The following is an 18,204-nucleotide window of genomic DNA, read 5'->3' as shown; positions in this document are numbered from 1 at the left end:
GATTCGTTGTTCGATACAAATATACAGATATTAGAAATTATTTGTGCCGATTTTCCCAAATCCGAGTATTTCACTATTTGATCATCACTAATTATTACACATAACTTAATATATGCACATCTATGGATTGATTTCTTTTCCTGTTAGGATTGGATGGTTTATTTCCGACATCTGGTGAGAATTTTATGTGTATAGCACCTTTAGAAATATATTTGCTTAGAAAATCAGTAACGTGTTCTGTGTTTATTTCACCGGCTATATGTGTATATATTTTTTTCAGTGAATTGTTTTTGAATTTAGTGTAGTGACTCGCAAGTGTAACGGTGGAATTCATCTTAAAAATTATTATTACATCCATTTTATTTATAAGGTTCTAACACAATAGTTTTATGTTTGAATTTCCAAAAATATACATTTTCTGCATGCAGTAGCCTTCAGACTATTTCTGAACATCATGTTTTATGTTTTTAGTCTGAAAGTTTCTATTTGTAGCATTGAAGCTTGCTACAGAGAAGGTATACATTGACCAGCATATTGCCCCCAGTGTGTCCAGCAATCTGCCCCAGTGTGTCCAGCATATTACTCCCAGTGTGTCCAGCATAATACCCCAGTGTGTCCAGCATAATGTCCCCAGTGTGTCCAGCATTCTTCCCCCAGTGTGTCCAGCATATTGCCCCCAGTGTGTCCAGCAATCTGCCCCAGTGTGTCCAGCATAATGCCCTGTTATGATCCGGTGACCTAGGAGCCGCATGAGAAACTTTCTCAGGAGTAGTGGTATCTGTACTGACCGCATACCCTAAACTGACACTGCAACTAGAAGTAGCCGTGGGGTGTGCCTGACCCATCCTAGACACCTCGACACAGCCGGAAGACTAAATACCCCTATAGGTGGAAATGGGAATTCTATCTTGCCTCAGAGCAGAGTCCCAAAGGATAGGCAGCCCCCCACAAATATTGACTGTGAGTATAAGAGGAAAGACACACGCAGGCAGAAAAACAGAATTTAGCAAAAGAGGCACTTCTAGCTAAATAGAAAAGGATAGGACAGAATTCTAAGCAGTCAGTATTAAAATCCTAAAAATATCCACAGCAGAAAATACAAATATACTACATCTAACTAAAGACATAGCAAGTATATCTGCAACTCCTGAGAATCCAGCATGACTGAAAAATCCAAACAAAGTCTAAGCTGGACAAAAACGCAAATGAATTACACTGAATTACAAGCACACTGCATGTGTGCACAGAGACAAAAAAACAGACACTTATCTTAGCTGAATTGGCAGCAGAGAATGAAGAACCAGAGAGAGAAGCAATCCCTCCAAGAACAATGGACAACTGGCACTGACTAATGAATCCAGCAGCCCTAAATACCCCAGTCAGGCCTGCAATCAGCAGGGACACCTGACCAGAATTGCAAGCCAGGGACAGCTGCAATACCACCAACAACCACCGGAGGGAACCCAAGAACAGAATTCACAACAATGCCCCCAGTGTGTCCAGCATATTGTCCCCCCCCGTGTGTCCAGCATATGGCCCCCAGTGTGTCCAGCATATTGCCCCCAGTGTGTCCAGCATCTCTGCCCCGGGCCCCCTGGATTGCCGTTTGCAATTAAAAAAAAAAAAGAGTTCTCCTCACCTGTCCGTGCTCCAGCGGTGAAGCTCCCTCCAGCAGCGCGCTCTCGCCGGCGACTGACAATGACATCAGACGCCGGCGACGTGCGCGCTTCGGCTGTCTTCAGCTGCCAGCCTCCGATTGGCTGGCGGCTGTTAACTATTGACGTGCGGGCGTGCACCCGCATGTCAATAGCATGCTGCAGCGCTGGAAGGGGCCCGATGAGCAGATGAGATGGGGCCCGATGCGGGCCCCCTCTGCCCACCGGGCCCATACGCCGGGTCAATGGTGGCGGGCAATCTGAGCAGTGGTGTGGGGGGCCCTGGGCTACTGCCCACATTGACCCTATTATAATCCGCCCATGATCACACCCATCCTTAAAAAACCTAACCTTGACCCAACTGCTATATCCAACTAGCGCCCTATATTACTGCTCCAGTTTGCTGGAGTCCTTGAGCAGCATGTCCATGCTAAACTTTCCTCCCACCTCTCATCTAACTCTCTCCTTGACAACCTCCAATCTAGCTTCCAACCCCACCACTCCACTGAAACTGCCCTGACCAAAATTACTAACGACTTACTCACAGCCAAAGCTAACAGACAGTATTCCATCCTCCTCCTTCTCGACCTGTCTACTGCTACAGAGTCTTTCTTCCCTTGGCATCAAAGACCTTGCCATGTCCTGGATTGCCTCATACCTTTCCGACAGTACATTTAGCATTTCCCACTCCCACACTACCTCCTCATCCCACCCTCTCTCTGTTGGTGTTTCTGAAGGCTCTGTCCTAGGACCCCTACTTTTTTCCATCTATACCCTTGGCCTAGGACAAGTCATAAAGTCCCATGGCTTCCAGTACCACCTGTATGCTGATGACACTCAGATCTGCCTCTCTGGCCCAGATGTCACCTCTCTGCTGTCCAGAATCCTGGAGTGTCTATCAGCCATATCCTTCTTCTTCACCTCTCACTTCCTAAAACTCAATGTAGACTAAACCAAACTCATCATCTTTCCTCTATCTCGCGTATCTCCCCTACCCGATCTATCTGTTAAATGGCATCACGCTCTCTCCTGCACCTGAAATCTGCTGCCTCGGAGTAACTCTCGACTCTGCCCTGTCCTTCAAACCGCACGTCCAAACTCTTGACACCTCCTGTCACCTCCAACTCAAAAATATTGCCAGAATCTGTCCCTTCCTCAGCCTTCAATCTACTAAAACTCTTGTGCATGCCGTAATTATCTCCTGCCTCGATTACTGCAACACCCTCCTCTGTGGCCTCCCCACTAACTCTCTTTCACTACTCCAGTCTGTCCTCAACTCTGCTGCCCGACTAATCCACCTCTCTCCTTGCTACTCCTCTGTTTCTCCCCTCTGCAAATCCCTCCACTGGCTCCCAATTCCCCAACAAATCCAGATCAAACTACTAACACTGATCTACAAAGCCATCCACAACCTGTCTCCTCCCTATATCTCTGAACTAATCTCCCAATATCTTCCCTCACGTAATCTTCAATCCTCCCAAGACCTTCTACTCTCCTCCACACTTATTCGTTCCTCGCACAACCGCCTCCAAGATTTCTCCCGAATATCATCATCCTCTGGAATTCCATGCCTCAACACATCCGATTATCCACCACCCTCGGATCCTTCAGACGGAACCTGAATATCCATCTCTTCAGGAAAGCCTACAGCCTGTAATAACCATTCACCGCCTCACCACCACCTGAGCTGCCACCTCAAAAACCACCCAAGCAGCCACCTCATCACCACCCGAGCTGCCGCCTCACCATCACCTGAGCTGCCGCCTCACCACCACCAGAGCTGCTGCACCCCTGACCTCCTGTGTCTTCCCTATTATTCCGTAGAACGTAAGACCGCAAGGACAGGGTCCTCTCCCTTCTGAACCAGTCTGTCATTGTAAACTTGTTTACTGTAAACGATATCTATAATTCTGTATGTAACCCCTTTCTCATGTACAGCACAATGGAATTAATGGTGCTATATACTGTAAATAAATAATAATAATCTCTACTAAACAGGGAATCCTGTTTAACAGAAAACTGGTCTGTGACATTATTCCCTTCATCAACGGCGTTGATCTGTCTCATGAGGCTGATCCCTGCACGGCTGTACAAGTATGAGGAACCTTGATGTGTGTTATGATCTTGTGTATTTTGGCCAAAATATTGACCAATATCTCATGCAGTACATACATCTTTGTTTGCACATTTTTTAGGTCCCTCCAGTGGTGGCTGGGTAATTTGGGTTGTCTAGACTGTAGGTGCACTTATGGTATTGGCTGCCCACCTGTTGTAATATTAGGGGCTTTGGTAATAGGTTGTTTTGCAAAAAGAGGTCCATCTCACACTATGGTGTGAATAGCACCCTATACAAGCCTGTGTGCATTCTGAATACTAGGCGGCCACCCAACGGATGTCTGTTGGGTAAGTAAGTAGGTGTTCTATTAGTATTTTGCACCTGTGCTGCCCCCACCTTTATCATAGGGCTGGCTGCATCTTATGGTGCATTTGTGTCTGGACATGGTATTGGTTATTTAGGATTCCTGAGCACTGCAAGAGCAGATAACCAATCTACCTGCCAGGATGGACGAAAATGAATTCTAAAGGTGAAAGACCTGTGATGACGTCATGCCCATTTGACTTCTATGGGAGGAGACATCCTAGAGATTGCAGGATGTTAAAGGGGTGGTCCAAAGGCAATGTCATTTAGCTCCTAAGTCCCTATCTATTTGATGATATAACCTAAGCTATTTTCTAATATACTTGTTTTAAAAATGTCCTACCGTTCCCTAACTACACTGTCTCACTGGAGAAAAGACAGTGTGGCGGCCATAGTTTATGGGGGAGGGATGATGGTGATAGTTTATAAAGGGGGGCGGTGTGGAGGCACTATGGGAGTGGAGGCTGTGTACCATTAGAGGGACAGTTAACAACCACAAAAAATTGAAGTATAAACAAGCTCATAAAAGATGTTAATTTAGTCAAAAAAGTAAGTTTATTAAATAAAATACAAAAATATACAAAACAGATTCATGAAACATATAAGGAGAATAATCCGCTACAGAGTGCTTGGAATATTGGGTGCAGGTGCACCAAAAGAACACGCTACGTGTCACAGCATGGAGAGGGAAAGAAAAGAAGGGGATAAAGTCACATGAATACCACAACTGGGTCACAACTAATTTTAGTCCATATGACAATTTCTATCACTAAAGTGAACCACCACTGCACTAGCGCTAATCATAAGCCAACATAGCGATACAGTGACCAAATTTCCCAAATGCAGGAGGAACACTACGTCTCAAGTTTCTTACCCTTCTCCCTCTCCATGGTGCAGACACACGCCCCTACGCGCGTTTCGCCCATCGCTTCGTCTGGAGGCTAGAGAAGGGTAAGAAACTTGAGACGTAGTGTTCCTCCTGCATTTGGGAAATTTGGTCACTGTATCGCTATGTTGGCTTATGATTAGCGCTAGTGCAGTGGTGGTTCACTTTAGTGATAGAAATTGTCATATGGACTAAAATTAGTTGTGACCCAGTTGTGGTATTCATGTGACTTTATCCCCTTCTTTTCTTTCCCTCTCCATGCTGTGACACGTAGCGTGTTCTTTTGGTGCACCTGCACCCAATATTCCAAGCACTCTGTAGCGGATTATTCTCCTTATATGTTTCATGAATCTGTTTTGTATATTTTTGTATTTTATTTAATAAACTTACTTTTTTGACTAAATTAACATCTTTTATGAGCTTGTTTATACTTCAATTTTTTGTGGTTGTTATCTGTATAGGAAGTATCTCAGGGTATTGTTCCCAATTGGATCTTTGTCGATCCTGCTAGGGTATATGTATGATTATGGTTTCTGTACCTGGGTCATTGTTTTTCATTAGAGGGACAGTGTGGGGGGACATTTTTTTGTGCAGGATGCACAGTGAGAGGCTATTATTTATTTTAAGGCACAGCATAGGGCATATATAAGAGGACACCATAGGGCTGATTTAGAACACAGTAGGGGCAGCTATTTTTTTCAGCTGGTATTATAATGACACTTATTTTTAAGGGCACTGTGTCGGCATGCGCTGCAGAAGATGGGAAAAAAGTGACATCTGCCGAGACAAGCTGTAGCATAAGGAGTAGATGAAAAAGAAAAGGATGTGAGTGAGTACAGTCAGAGATGTCGTCACCTACAAAGGTACCTGGAGCTAAGGCGGCATATGCACTAGTCAAACATGGCACTTAAATAGGTCGTCCACTACTAGGACAATCCCTTCTGAAACTATATGTTCTACCTCGATAAAATAATATAGGCTATACTCACTTCCTGTGCCGGCTCCGTTCCCCATACTCGCGGTCCCGTGGGTTGATGTGGTGCAATTACACTTAATATGATCGCTCTGTGCGCATAGAATAGCATTGATCTTGGCAGAACACGTTTACACAGGATGTTCTGCTACCCAGAATAATGATATTTAAGCAAGCTAAAAATTGATTTCACCCGATGAACTAATGTTTTCTCCTCATACATCAGTAGATTGGCAGCACGTCACAATTATTGGCCAGTGTAAATGCACCTTAAATAGTGAATAAACTTTTGGAAGATTTTTTAATATGTTTTAATAACTTTAAGGCCGGTGTCACACCTAACGTAAGAAAATACGGTCCGTTTTTTATGGCTGAAATACGCAGAAAAGTTCCCTAAACAGAGTTCCGTATGTAAACCATTGGCAAGGTGTGGCAGCGTATTTTGTAATACTCCATATGTAATCCTTATGGCATCCGTACTGCGTTTTTTTTCTCGCAACCTTCCAAAATGGACATTAAATGGTTTTGAGGCCTGAAATTATTTATTGCCTCTACAACAGGTGGCACCCTCCAATCTGGCCATTTTGTTGCTGTGCTTCTGTTGGTGTGCTTTCGGTTTTTTGTCAAAATGTCTGACCTTCTGCATTTCACCCCAACTGAGCCGGTGTTATATAACTGGGTGTCGTCACTCCGCTTTGGGCAGCCATACCCAGTGATAGTGGATCCGAGGAGGAGGAGAATAATGTGGGTACGTCTGCTTTTGAGGCAACGCCTTACTAAAGGCCATTTTCACCGGCTATATGCATCTCTGCGAACACATAGTGACAAATTTTTCCAGTATTTTCGCATGAGTATTGTGACATTTGATATTTTGTTGGAGACAGTGCGACCTATAATAACATTTCACAACACCAGGTTGCAGAAATGTATATCCGCAGAGGAGCATCTTCTCCTTACTTTACGGTATGTATTCCCCATCCTCACATACTCTATGTTGATGATGTGTTTATAATATACATGTGTTATTTAGTTTTGCTTAGCAGCTGAAGTAAATTGATTAATAGTATATGTAAAAAATAAACTAATATCTAACGCAGAATATGAAGCTAATGTTAAATTTACATAGCCAGTATAAATTTTGACGGTACTGGTAGCCTGCCTTTTTAGTTCCACACAGTACTTGTGTTGTATATGATTTTCTCTAAGCATTAAAATATTGGTAATAATTGAGATTTTTGTCTGCTTTCAGCTTCTTGTCAACTGGAATATCTTTTGCTGCCCTACATATGGAATTTTTAATTGGGAGGTCAACTATCTCCGGCATAGTGCGGGCTGCGTGTGTTGAAATTTGGTCCAGACTACCTGAACTGGTCATGCCTGTGTGCAAGATGGAAGACTGGATGCAGATTGCGTGTGGATTTCAGGAGCATTGTGATGTCCCAAATTGTATTGGAGCCCTTGATGGGAAACACATCCGTGTGCGTAAGCCACCAAACTCATGGTCCCAATTCTATAATTATAAGCAGTATTTTTCTGTAGTGCTGTTAGTTGTGTTTGACAGTCTCTACAGGTTTATAATTGTAGATTTTGGGGCCTATGGGAGAACTGGAGACTCTAGAGTCTTCAATTCTTCCATTATGGGTCGGCGGCTGCCCAATAACCAGTTGGACCTACCACCACCACGTCAACTTGCAGGCTCCAATGTAGAAGCTGTGCCATATGTCCTTGTGGCAGATGAGGCCTTCCAATTAACAAGGCATGTCATGAGGCCATATCCCCGTGGAAACCTGGACCAATGGCAGATATTTAACTTGCGGTTGTCACGGGCACGGCGACTGGTGGAATGCACCTTTGGCATTCTTTGCGCCAAATGGCTGGTCCTCCAGTCTGCAATTCAGCTGAGTAAAGCCAGCGTCAACGATGTTGTAAAAGCTTGTGTAGAATTACATAACTTTACCAGACTACATGAGTGTTCCTCAGCTGATGGTGCTGAGGGTGTGTTGTCCAATGTGGGTAGGCCTACACCACATGGCATCCCTCAGCGTTGTCCACTTTCAGGGCTCAAAGTCCGTGATATTTTTACAAATTATTCTCTTTCACCTCAGGGTGCTACTCCCTGGCAAGATAATGCTGTCAATATGTTATAATTAGAAAATTTGTATATCTACATAAAAAAAGTCTTATGTTAAGTTACTGTGTGTGTTGAATTTACTTATTTAAGAGCTGATTTTGAATCTAATAATTATGTATGGTGCATTAATGATTGTTCCAACAAACATAAATTGGCTTTTGAAAGGATTTTTATACATCCAAAAGCCAAATACTTTTACTCTCACAAACCATATATACCTCATATGGCTTTTGTGGCCATTTAAATTTGGCCTAACATATATCCAAATTATTATTTTGCTATCACAGCAGAAGAAAAAGTATTTTTTAACAAACAAAATATTTAACCACAAACAAATGAAAGGTTACGAAAAGTTGGTGGAGATGATGGCTGCAGTCCGGTTTCTTGTTCTTGCGGCCTTTGTTGCCCCAATTGTCCTTCACCCTGTGTGGGTATTAACTGCTGCCCATGCATGCTGCAAATATTGCCATGTTCGTATTGGCCACTTGCCGATTGGCCATAGGGATTTAGAGTATGGGCCTCGTGAGGATTATAGTAGCCATGTGACTCATACCCCCCCCAATATGGCCATGTCGTCCAAACCCAGGTTGGGACCAGCCTCCAACACTGTGACTGTACAATTGGCCATATTGGGAAGGTTGCTGGTAGGATGGCATTTGGATATGTGGTTCCATTGTTTGGTTTTGGGGGGGAAAGGGTTGAGGTGTAGGCACATGTGGAGGAGGTGCATCAGATCCTTCTTGAGCATGCACTTGTTGGGTTGGTTGAAGAAGCATGAGGTTACGGGGTGACAGCTGCCACCTCTCCATGTATTCAAACAACTCATATGTGCTATTGGGGGCGGTGCATGCTTCAAGAAGGATCTGAAAGCACCCTCTCACACATAGGCTCACCTCATGGTGTAGAGGACAGAGGTACCGGGCTAGGCTGCGTGAATATGCCTCATCACTCTCATCCTGGGCAGCCCTGGAAAGATAATTTAGGACACCAGTATCCACATGCCTCTTTGTTTCCAGTAGCTCTCTATTTCTGTGGCCATGGAGAGAAATAACAGCAGGCTGTGGGGAGGCCTCCAGCGGGACAGTAGGGCTGCTGCTGCTCGCAGGATCTTCCTGGCTGACTGGAGCTGGTGCAGCTGTGGGTGATGGTGCAGCATCAGGGCATGTTGTTGACGGAGCTTCTGGTTCTGCGGAAGATGGACCTGGAGGGATGCACCTGGAAGATCAGAAGATGGCCCAGCTACCTCTTCACCTTCCCCAACTGGATCAATGACAACCTCTGAGTCGGACCCGGTCTTCCTCTCAGTGAGGTTGGACTGAGTTCTGTTAAGAAAATATGACAATAATAAAATCAAATTTAATATATGAGCATAAAATACATATGTGTAATGTGGTGTGAGGTTTGTACTTACAGTCTGAGATCCATACTGGGATCAAGAAATGACAGCCGGTCATAATAAAGGTATTTTTGTTTTGTAGGAGCAGAAGCCCCACTCCTGGCCCGCTGCTGTCTTTCTCACCTGTACTGATCCCTTATGCTGCGCCATCTTCCACTGCAATGACAGAGAAGAAAATACTGTATAAGGCAATTGTGCACAGTGGTACAACAAGGTGTCAGAGATTTTACATACTCATGTGGCCTAGTAAGCTGGATTTAAAAAAAAATCTTCATTACTAATAATTTGATTACAAACATCAGAATAGAATTTAAGGGGATAGTGTGAAAACATGTTAGTTACTGCAGTTTAGTATATTATTTGAGAAACATGAGTGAACTCACTTAGTTGCTGCTGGCCCTCACATGGCCACTGTCTAAAATCCTGAAAAAGGATGCCACATATGCCACCTCTTTTCTGGCCCGTTTAGAATAATGGGCATCTGTCTGATCCAAGATTTCTGGCCTTTCTTGCACCAGGACCAGCAGCATTTCTACATTAATTGAGGAAGTCATGCTGCAGGAGACTCCGTGGAGGCGTGTGGCATTCTTCCAGGATGTCTCCCTCTTTTTAAGCTAATTAGCATGTCTAAGCTTCCTGATTTAAGACTTGGCACATTTCCTGTCACCTGGAAAAGTCTTGCGTATTTCTCGCAAGTCACACGCATGTGTAATCCGTATTTTTCTCGCACCCATAGACTTTCATTGGTGGATTTTTTGCGCAATACGCTGAAAAATGCAGCATACTGCACTTTTGTCAGCCCGTAAAATACGGCTGAGAAATATACAGCTGATGGAAGCTGCCCCATAGAGAAACATTGGTAAGTATGCAATGGGTTGTTTTTGCGCCTCTTGCTCGTCCGTATTCCTCTTTAGTGTGATGCTGGCCTAATTCTGAGCAGATCGCTTAAGGACCCATTCCTGAGACCCCCCACCAATCACTCAAAAGTTGTATTAAGTGTGCAGTTCAGTAGACAAGGGCACACTTACACAGCAGAGTACAGATGCAGTACAAAGTCATCGGCTTCTGTCTCCTAAGCTTCACACTTCGAAGAGGACTTTTGAGTAATTGGTGGGGGTTTCAGGACACAAATCCCAAGGATGTGCTCAGAATAAAAGCCTAAAACGTATGAAAAAAATCTACTAAAATTGAAGTTACTCTTTAAAAGTTCAAAAGTACAACCAGTGGTGGATTAAGAGTAGCCATGGCCCCGGGTAATTTAGAGGGCATGCCCCCTCAGCATTCTATGTATCATGTGACATGTCACATTATCCCCTTTGATAGAGCATGTGATAGTGCAGCGCCCCAGAGTCCTGGTCGTTGCAGTACTGATGCTCCGCCGCTAAGGGGAGTGATGGTACATCTGATGGCACTGAAGGAGTTCACCCGACCAGGTATCACAGACACAAATACACTTCATAGTCTGGCCTCCAGGGGGAGCTAAGGGCGCTATGTATTAGGCCACTCCTCACAATCTTTTAAAACTGGGGGTTAGATAGAAAGTTAGACAGAAAGCTGACTGGGTTGGAACCGAGCAACATCCTGTGGCAGAGGGTGTTGCAGGGGAAGATTCAGGGGGGGTCCCTGTCAGGGGTGGGATCCTGACAGAGGCCTAGCGAACAGAAAAGAATGTTAAGGAACTGCGCCTGCACTACACCGCGGCGGTATCTCAAGAAAGGACAAGAAGCGAGGTTTATTGTGGAGAGTGAGAAACGAGATCAAAGCAGAAAGGAGATAATACCAGTAGGAGTCGTGCTGTAAGATCGAGGCAACATCCTACTGAGGCGCGTAGCCGGTGGCCGGAACGCCGAGGAAGTATTGAGCTCCAAGCATTACTTCAAACCAATGGCAGGACAGTTAATTATAGGTTGGCTGTCTCACCTAAATCACCTAAGCAGACATAGGGGGCAACAGTGGGAGAGGGGCGACACTAGGGTCCCGGAAGAACTCCAGGCCTACCCGTCATACGGGTGCGTCCTATCCATATCATCTAGGGGACGGAGAAGAACATCAGAACAGATATAAGTTGTGGGAAGAACATCAGAGAAAGGAACATCAGAAACAGACACAACAGTTGTGAGGACTATCCCGTGGTGCTCAGCAGGGAAGTACTACAACACACAGGCGCTAGAAGGAAGGCACAGATTTCCACCTGCAAAGGGAACTCTGGAGGTGCCATCGGACCGGCCGGACTCTGCCAGCCCGGTTAACCGTACTCTGGATTGCGGATCCCGAAGCCTTCAGTAAAGAGGTAAAGAGACTGCAAACCTGTGTCCTCGTTATTCATTGCGACCTGCACCTCTCACCATCACCTACACCTTTCATTGGACGCCCCTTAGCAGGGTCACGGACCGGGTCTAGCCACCGTGACAACCCCAGAACTGAGACAGAGAGGCCCGGTACCGAGTACCCCGCGGCCCTGCATCTGGGGGCGCTCCAATAGGTCACGTGATTAACAAACGGGTGCTCTGGTGCACATCTGTAGATGCACTATGACAAAGACAGTTTTACTCCTTCATATACAGCACTATAAATAACAGCGCTATACAGTACATAATAGAGGATACTATGTAATAAGAAAGCATCTGCCGAACGATGGTTCAGTTGAGTGTTCAGTTGGTAGCTATCTCGCACGAATCTCCCATACATAGGAGCGATTACTCTTCCGAGTTCTTCTACGTTCTCTCTCAGAAAATTGTTGACAACCATCTCAGGTGGCATCTTACAGTAGTGTTCAAAATAACAGCAGCCCAATTTGACTAACCAGATTAATTGCTGTTTTTGGTATAAATTATAATACCACTTGTCAAAGAATTTAGCAGTTGTTGCAGTAGACTCTAAGAAAACCAACAGACTCAGCATTCATGATCTGCATATTTTTGCATCTGTGTATTAGAATAATTAATTGAAAGGGTTTGTGTTCAAAATAATAGCAGTGTGGAGTTCAATTAATGAGGTCAATCATTCTGTGAAGAATCAGGTGTGAATCAGGTAGCCCTTATTTAAGGGTGAAGCCAGGACATGATGTACATGCATTTCTCCTTGAAAGCCTGATAAATATGGGTCGTTTGAGACATTACTCAGTAGAACAGCGTACTTTGATTAAAAAGTTGATTGGAGAGGGTAAAACTTATACCAATGATACTTATAACAAAAATGGACACCGCGCTCAAAGATCCCAGAACAGATGATACTGAGGTGGAAACACTAATAAATATTGAATCACCAGGACCTCCACTCAGATTTATAATAGAAAAAACCCTAATACACTCTCACCACCAATGACACATTCTTACTCTGATCCCATAACACACCACTGTGCACTACGAGTCACCTAATGCAATTAGCTCGTTAGATGTAAATACACCTTATGCTCTGCGCTCACCTCTTATGTGGTTGCGGCGTCTGGGTGTAAGCCTTTGCTTGGTGTGTACCTTAATCCACCCGATAGGTGCAGTTGGGGGCTTGAATGTAGTGCGTACCAAATAACCAAGTGCGGTAACTATCCAGGGAAGCTCCGGCCGGTAGCGTTCCCTGGATGCCGCTTGCAAAAGAACGTTGTGAATGGAGCAGTATGGGCAGGGTTATGGTAGGGGCAGTGCATATTGATGGCCGGAGAGTATATAAGATAGGAGAAGAAAGGGGAGCGGTAACCCTGAGGAAGAAGAGCGTTGCTCTTCGAAACGCGTTGGTTGATCCTTCCCCTCCCTTTTTTGAGTCTTCCAGCGCTCCGTACTACAGGTGACGTCACAAAGTAGGAGGAGCTTAATGGCCATCTTTTTTTTGCATGCAGCATCCAGGGAACGCTACCGGCCGGAGCTTCCCTGGATAGTTACCGCACTTGGTTATTTGGTACGCACTACATTCAAGCCCCCAACTGCACCTATCGGGTGGATTAAGGTACACACCAAGCAAAGGCTTACACCCAGACGCCGCAACCACATAAGAGGTGAGCGCAGAGCATAAGGTGTATTTACATCTAACGAGCTAATTGCATTAGGTGACTCGTAGTGCACAGTGGTGTGTTATGGGATCAGAGTAAGAATGTGTCATTGGTGGTGAGAGTGTATTAGGATTTTTTCTATTATAAATCTGAGTGGAGGTCCTGGTGATTCAATATTTATTTGTGTTTCTGCAGCGCCCCAGAGTCCTGGTCGTTGCAGTACTGTGGCTCCGCTGCTAAGGGGGGCTATGGTACGTCTGATGGCACTGAAGGAGTTCATCTGACCAGGTATCACAGACACCAATACATTTCACAGTCTGGCCTCCAGGGGGAGCTAAGGGTACTATTCATTAGGCCACTCCTCACAGTCTGGTAAAACTGGGGGTTAGGCAGGAAGTTAGAAAGAACGCTGACTGGGTTGGAACCAGGCAACACCTTGTGGCAGAGGGTGTTGTAGGGGAAGATTCGGTAGGATCCCTGTCAGGGGTGGGATCCTGACAGAGGCCTGGCAAACAGAGAGAAAGCTACGGGACCGCGCCTGCACTTGATAGCGGCGGTGCCCTAAGAAAGGACAAGAAGTGAGATATATTGTGCTGAGTGAGAAACGAGATCAAAGCAAGAAGGAGAATCCCAGTAGGAGTCGTGCTGTAAGACCGAGACAACATCCTAATGAGGCGCACAGCCGGCGGCCGGAACGCCGAGGAAGTATTTCTATATATAGCTTCAGGCAATACTTCAAACCAACGGCAGGACAGTCAGTCATAGGCGGGCTGTCTCACCTAAATCACCTAAGAAGACATAGGGGCCTTTAGAGAGGGGCGACTCTAGGGTCCCGGAAGAGCTCCGAGCCTACCCGTCATACGGGTGCGTCCCAACCGTAACATCAGGGAGGGACGGATTAGCAGAACATCATCTAATCGAGTTGTGAGGGAACATCAGAAACAGACACAACAGTTGTGGGGACTATCCCGTAAGCACAGCAGGGGAGGACCACAAGACATAGCGCTAGCAGGAAGGTACAGATCTCCACCTGTAAAGGGAACTCTGGAGGTGCCATCGGACCGGCCGGACTTGCGCAGCCTGGTTGACCGTATTCCGGACTGAGAACCCAGAGACCTTCAGTAAAGAGGTAAAGAGACTGCAACCTGGTGTCCTCGTTATTTACTGCACCGCACCACCACCACCATCCACATCTATCATTGTACGCCCCTCAGCAGGGTCACGGACTGGGTCTAGCCACCGTGACAACCCCAGAGCAGCGACTCACAGGCCCGGTACCGGGTACCCCTCGGCCCTGCGGCAGTGGGGGCGCTACAACTTGGCGTCACGAACAGGATCTACTTAAGCCTGAAGAATCGGGTCATGTGTGCCTTGGAACTGTGATTTATTGTACTTGGACTGTGACTTATTGCAAAGGCTGTGTATTGCCACTTGCCGCCAGAAGTTCCCGCCAAAACCGCCGCCATTACAGCGCTGAGGAGAGCGCAGGAGAAGAAGAAGGGCGTGGAGTGGGCGTAAACAAGCTGAAGAGCGCGAAAGACAATGGCCGCCCAGTCTAAGTATTTCTGTCCCTTGAGGACGTGTCCGTCAGCAGCCGAGATCCGCCTCCTAATCCTTAATGGAGGGCGGAGGCAAAGAAAGCGAAACCGCCCACGAAGGAGAGAGCGGGAAAGGGACCAGGAAGAAGGAGTCAGCGAGATGGAGGACGCCATGGCCAGCCGCCCGGAGCCGGAGCGTGGGGTCGGAGCCGAGGACTCCCCCAGCTACCCGGAGAGGCACCGCAGCCAGACCTCCACAGTTGATGCTGACCTCCTGCAGACCGGAGTGGATGAGCTGATCCACCAACTCCTGCAGACGCAGCTGAGCACTGAGGCCGGGTGGAAGAAGACCATCATCGGGAGCCTCACCAGACATCTGTCGGCAGCCTCGCCTGGTCCGGAGCAAGAAAGAAGTTCCAGCGCTCTGAAGCCAGAAAGCAAGGCCCTGCCGGAAAGCGAGATGCTGCAAACGGAGATGACAACGCCGCAGCGCAAGGCCCTGCAACCATCCTTCCAGATCCCAGCGGAGGCAGAGCAGATCGGCACGGGAGGGACCGCATCTGAAGCAGGTATGAAGGACGACCCTGCCCTGACGACCGACACCACTCCAGTGACTGCTAGTGCCACAGCTGCTGACTCCGTTCCAGTGACTGATCTTGCAGCAGCCGCTACCTCTGCTGCAGCAAATGCCCATACTCAAGCTGCGCAGACCTCCATCGCTGCACATGATTTAACCGTACATGAAAGACGGATTAACGGCGTTTCTCCAGCACTGGGTGTAACCCTGGACCTCACTTTTCCCAGGCCAGGAAGGGTTAAGTGCCAGGTGCAGACCTGGAAGCCGTCCAACTAAACCTCGGAAACCTGAACATGTAAATAGTTAATTGTTTTCACTGTTTTGCTGCTAAAACCCGTCCAGGGTTAACTCTGATAGGGATCCCTTTGTTGACTCAGGATCCCTATTGTTTTTGTTTGTTTTCTACGTTTTTGCACCAGTTATCAAGAACTGCTGAATCATGAACAATGCATGATACAAACTCCTTGTATATAGTTTGCACCTTCTTAAAGGTGCTCTCTACTGGTTTTATATAAAAAAACGGACTCTTTGCGAAGATACAGTTCTTGGAACTTGCACTGGAGTCTTTGCTGCATACGGACTTGCAGCTTGAGAAGTTGCACTACCTCATAGAGACTTGGTCCCCTCTTAAAGGGGATGTTCACATCCTGCACTTATGAACAGTGTTGCCTTTAGATGGTTGAATGGCAATAATGTCCTGAAAAGAAAGTATTGATGATGTTGATATGTGAAAGTTAAATGTAACCAACTAGTTGATTGTAAGAAATGTTCAATAATGTTAATAGAAGAATGAGGACAGGAAGTGAACCCGTAGGGGTTAGTAGTGAGTCCTCCTAGGAGCCATATAGAGATGGCTCAGTGATCCTAAACTGAAAGAAAAATGATATGTTCTATACTGTGTATAGTAGTGGAAGGACAGTAGGCTCGGGCGGAAAGGAGCGGTCCTGTAACAGAAAGGAGAGGCAGTAGGTCTGGAGCGGTTAGGACAGGCGGTCCTGCAGACGTAAAGTAGGAGAATGCATAAAAGTTAATTAGCCTTATATGTGATATAAGAAGGTCTTTAGTGGATTTAGCGAGTACGTCCTTAAAGGCAAAGTTGGATTAGTGTTTAAAATTTTGCACTTAGTAGAATACCCGGTTGGGTAAGAAAAGTTATTTATAGTAAAGTTATTTAAAAAGTATTTAACCATGTTTGTAACGTTCAAGTGTCCTCACCTCCCATAAAGGGAAGCTCTGTTAAAAAGTTGACTTGTACTTGCATTTTCAAAATTGTATGTCTTTTTGCTGACATGTATTGTTGTTTTCTTCCCAGTCCAGGAGTACTGGATTTAACCGGGGGGGAATGCAGCGCCCCAGAGTCCTGGTCGTTGCAGTACTGTGGCTCCGCCGCTAAGGGGGGCTATGGTACGTCTGATGGCACTGAAGGAGTTCATCTGACCAGGTATCACAGACACCAATACATTTCACAGTCTGGCCTCCAGGGGGAGCTAAGGGTACTATTCATTAGGCCACTCCTCACAGTCTGGTAAAACTGGGGGTTAGGCAGGAAGTTAGAAAGAACGCTGACTGGGTTGGAACCAGGCAACACCTTGTGGCAGAGGGTGTTGTAGGGGAAGATTCGGTAGGGTCCCTGTCAGGGGTGGGATCCTGACAGAGGCCTGGCAAACAGAGAGAAAGCTACTGGACCGCGCCTGCACTTGATAGCGGCGGTGCCCTAAGAAAGGACAAGAAGCGAGATATATTGTGCTGAGTGAGAAACGAGATCAAAGCAAGAAGGAGAATCCCAGTAGGAGTCGTGCTGTAAGACCGAGGCAACATCCTACTGAGGCGCACAGCCGGCGGCCGGAACGCCGAGGAAGTATTTCTATATATAGCTTCAGGCAATACTTCAAACCAACGGCAGGACAGTCAGTCATAGGCGGGCTGTCTCACCTAAATCACCTAAGAAGACATAGGGGGCAACCTGTGGAGAGGGGCGACTCTAGGGTTCCAGAAGAGCTCCGAGCCTACCCGTCATACGGGTGCGTCCCAACCGTAACATCAGGGAGGGACGGATTAGCAGAACATCATCTAATCGAGTTGTGAGGGAACATCAGAAACAGACACAACAGTTGTGGGACTATCCCGTAAGCACAGCAGGGGAGGACCACAACACATAGCGCTAGCAGGAAGGCACAGATTTCCACCTGTAAAGGGAACTCTGGAGGTGCCATCGGACCGGCCGGACTTGCGCAGCCTGGTTGACCGTATTCCGGACTGAGGACCCAGAGACCTTTAGTAAAGAAGTAAAGAGACTGCAACCTGGTGTCCTCGTTATTTACTGCACCGCACCACCACCACCATCCACATCTATCATTTTACGCCCCTCAGCAGGGTCACGGACCGGGTCTAGCCACCGTGACAACCCCAGAGCAGCGACTCACAGGCCCGGTACCGGGTACCCCTCGGCCCTGCGGAAGTGGGGGCGCTACAACTCCATCTCAGTATCATCTGTTCTGGGATCTTTGAGCGCGTTGTCCATTTTTGTTATAAGTTTTATTGCTATTCAGGGGTGCACTACCCTGGTTGACTCCAGCTGCTGAGGATCTCCTCCTATTTTGGGGTGAGCGCCAGTGTCACTATTCCGGGTTATTATACCAATGATAGC

The sequence above is a fragment of the Ranitomeya variabilis genome, chromosome 5 (assembly GCF_051348905.1).
Source record: "Ranitomeya variabilis isolate aRanVar5 chromosome 5, aRanVar5.hap1, whole genome shotgun sequence".
Taxonomy (NCBI): Eukaryota; Metazoa; Chordata; class Amphibia; order Anura; family Dendrobatidae; genus Ranitomeya; species Ranitomeya variabilis.
Note: the sequence above shows the minus strand (reverse complement) of the source record.